General features: G+C 46.8%; 1 protein-coding gene across 1 annotated transcript in view; it reads right to left on the bottom strand.

Annotated features, from left to right (window-relative positions):
* Window positions 1-3,448, bottom strand: part of LOC103620637 (ceramide synthase 4) — a 44,690-nt gene extending 41,242 nt beyond the window's left edge. Inside the window, exon 1 of the mRNA XM_017739614.1 lies at window positions 3,264-3,448. The gene's annotated coding sequence lies outside the window, so the exon portion shown is untranslated. The remainder of the gene's footprint in view (window positions 1-3,263) is intronic.
* Window positions 3,449-3,774: the final 326 nt, after the last annotated feature.

The raw sequence follows: 3,774 nt of genomic DNA, 5'->3' as shown, positions 1-3,774 counted from the left end.
GAGCACTGCCCCGCTCCGCTCCGCTCCCCGCCGGCCGCGGCCCTGCTCCGCCCTGCCCTGCCCTGCCCTGCCCGCCCGGGCCCCGGCTCAGGGGAGATCTCGGCGTGCGGGACCCAGCGCTCCTTCAGCAAAATTGCAGCTGCTCTTTACACGGAAAAACAGTGGTTAAAGTACTACATAGTATTTCAGCCAAAACAAGGAGAAAGTGCTCCTTCCGTGGACCACGGCTTTGGAATTAGCACGGTACAGCTGTGTAGATTTTAAGGCCGGAAAAAAACACCCTTAAGATGATCTATTCTGTCCTGTGTTACGCAGGCCAAAAAAAATTCCACTCCGTCATTCTTGCTCTCAAGCCTTGGAAGCACAGATCCTGTTTGCTGTTCCTGTGCTGTAATGCGTTATTGGAGCACTTAAGGCTGTTCCCTTGTCTCACTGAAATGCTGTCCATCAGCTCTTTCTTGCCAGACTTTTCTAAAGCTGTAGTCAGCACGGTTATGATGAGCATGGTTATAAATACCGTTGCAGACAGAAATGTGAACAATTTTAAAACAAACACAGTGACTTGTTAATAGTTCTCTCGCTTACACATTTGAGTCCACCTGCTCCATTCCCACCAGGCAGTGCACAATCCAGCTCCTGCAAAGGGATGGCTTGTAAACTGTCTGTTACAGTAGCCAGGTTGCCACAGGGTATCAGAGAATATAGTTGCACGAAGTACTGGGGCCCTGGAGTTGCAATCTTGTCAGGAAACTCTGCCCATGTCACAGCCTCACGGGACCCTGGTGCTCCTACAAGCAGGTGGTTGTCTAGTGTCTCCTTGTGTGGCATCACTGAAACCAACTTAAAACAGTGGTTGATCTGCAATGCCTGTACTTACAAAGCCAGTTTTTCTGGGGCTGATCCAAAGCCCACTGACATGAATGAAAACTCCCACTGACTTCCAAAGGATTGGGATTGGGCTTTCCATGAGCAAAAGTCTGCTTATTTCAGTGTGTGCAATAGGTGAAACAGAAACATCTAAGACCCCTAGAACAAAGGAAGGTGCTCAGGTGTTTTTTGCCTTTTATTTCCCTTGGGTTCACTGTGACTCTCTCAGTTACAGAGGTGTGACCCAAGACCTTCCACTCAGGAGGACCCATCTCTGTGTCCTCACCAGAGGGTCCCCAGCACACAGACCTGCAGCAGCACCACAACCCAGCACAAACCTGCCAGGCTCTCCACAGCAAAGCAGCTCAGAACACAGCCTTGGGGAGAAGTCCTAACCCTGCATGCCTCAGCAGTCCATAATCATAAATCATGGTGAGTTTAGAATTACAAGTGCTGAATACTGCTACTCAATCCCTCTGCAGAGTGCTGCCTTCAAGCCATAAAAGATACAAGTCTTTTTGGGAACTGTACCTTGAGACATCCAAAGGGGTCTGAGGGACAACTATCAGGTTTCTTCAATAACTTCATGAAACAATTAGGATATGAGGTACTTAAAAATCACATATCATTTTAGAATATGGACTGCTGAACCCCTGATGGGTTATTATATATATGACAATATATTTATGAGTATACACAGGTTTATAAAAATGTAATCATTTATCCAGCAGATGCCCACTGTGAACAGGATACTATTGTGTTCAGAGGTCAAACAAGTCCTCTAGTTATAGTCCATGAGAGCATTACCCTCTGAAATCCTGTTCAATGAGTCCAAATGAAGCTCTGAGCAAGCCTGATGGCCATTTTGTCTGTGAGCTCTGGGATGCGATGCTGGGCACTGGAAAAGCTGAAGGGTGGCCTTTGCCATTGAGAACAGCACCCTCGAGTGGGAAAACGTTGCTAACAGGACTATCCTTTTGAATATGCCTTTCTGATTATCACTTCATGGCTTTTTGTCAGAGCAGAGTAAGTTGGGAGTTTGGAAGGAGTCATCAGTAGCAGACAAACTCAGAAATTGACTTTCCTGTAGATCATGGTGAGGCATATATTTATGGTCAAGCAATGAGGGTGTCGGGGGTAGATACTATGGCTGACACATCACTGATGTTTCTCAAGAGGAGCCCAACCATGATTAACTGCACCAAACCTCCTTTCTAGAAATGCTCATGTTCTGAATCAGTGATATTACTCATGCCAACACTCCTAACACCAACAGTCTGAGGAGTCTTAAAGTCTTCATGTCATCAGCTAAGCCAGGTCATTAAAATAAATCCTCACTGTCTTCACAGAAAGCAGGTGTCTCTGTTCCAAGTCTGCTGTCAATTCCTTCTGTAGAGGCTATGAATTCCAGCTCCACCTGGATGCCTCCACGTCTGCTTGCTCATGGCACCAGACGTGGCATCGTTTTGGCACTGGCTGTGGCCAATGGGGTATTGGACATTACATGACTAAGGCAGAAGAGTCCAGCACTTCAAAAAACTGTACTGCAGTAATGTAATGGACTGTATGTGCCAGTGGTGCAGAGCCTGGGTTTGTGAGTTCCATCGAAGCCTGCACATTACAGCACCAAGAGCTTAGTTTTACTTACAGGACCTTTATAAATGACATGCTCTCCTAGAGAGTGTGCTCAGAGTGCTTTGAACAGGTCTCTGCCATCTTAGTTACCCTGAAATGCAGAGTAGCTGGTGGGATTTAAAGAACGTCTTTATTAGGAAAATTTGAAAATCTTCTAGGTCTCTTTCCATCCACCAATGGCTATTCCTGTAAAAGCAATGTCTTCCATGAATTTGCTGGAATAACAGCTCCTCTTTGAGGGTCAACACCATCTCAAGACATTCCTTTACTGCTGATCACACTATTCCCTAGGGAGATAATGTGAAGCTTCCTGTTAACACCATTGTATGGATGTTTTGGTTTATGTACTTTCCTTTTTCCCACTTAGATCCTCCTCAACTCTGTGCCATTCAGTTTCTTCATTTGTTTCAAACCTGATGTGGAATTTTTTGTCTGGGGACATTGGGTCCCCCTTATCTGTCTCTCAGCAGCTGTTTGCTACCTGGACTCTGCCCTAAATCCTGCAGTGTGGATGTGGTGGTGTCAGTTTTTCCCACTGACACCCCTTGCTACCTGGACTCTGCCCTAAATCCTGCAGTGACAGGTTCTCTCTTTCCCACTGACACCCCCACCCCAATATTCTGACACTGGTGTCTGCTCTTAGTGTGGCATTTGGTTTCTGAACTCTAATGTTTAGGATCACAGAGGGACCTCAGGGTCTCTGTGCAGAGACAGCACATCCCACATCCCATACCCATCACTGCTTATTACAGTTCACTTACCTGCTCCCGCTGCTGGCATCTGCTGCACTGCCCTACTCGCACATTTTTCCTGCCATGTATCAGCCTGAATTGGTTGTCCTTGGGTATCCGTACAACCTTGGGTAAGCGGAGAAGGTGGCTTATTGCCTGGTGCCAAAGTTCAGTATCTTGAGTGAAAGGTACAGCTTAGTGAGTGTAGTAGAAAGAAGAGGGGTGCAGCCACCATGAACACTCTCAGATGCCATGTAAGCCCCTCCCCCTGGCTCTGTGGGGAGGCACATGGGAGCAGCTTTGTTCCTATTTTAAGTACAGACTGAAGTATCCAAGAGCCATTTGTCCTCTCTGTGCAGCCTGGCAGGATTTAGGTTACAAGCCTCAAAGACCTGCTATTGAGTGTGCTGCTCCAGGGGATTACAGGCAGGAAAGCTGTCCCAGGATCTCTGTCCTTCTTGAAAGGACTTCTAAAGTATATGACCTGTGGCTAATATTAGACACTGCAACTTCAGCAAGCAATGCAGTGCCCTTTCTGTAC

The sequence above is a fragment of the Corvus brachyrhynchos genome, unplaced genomic scaffold (assembly GCF_000691975.1).
Source record: "Corvus brachyrhynchos isolate BGI_N302 unplaced genomic scaffold, ASM69197v1 scaffold130, whole genome shotgun sequence".
Classification (NCBI taxonomy): Eukaryota; Metazoa; Chordata; class Aves; order Passeriformes; family Corvidae; genus Corvus; species Corvus brachyrhynchos.
This window is presented reverse-complemented; position numbering and strand designations above follow the sequence as displayed.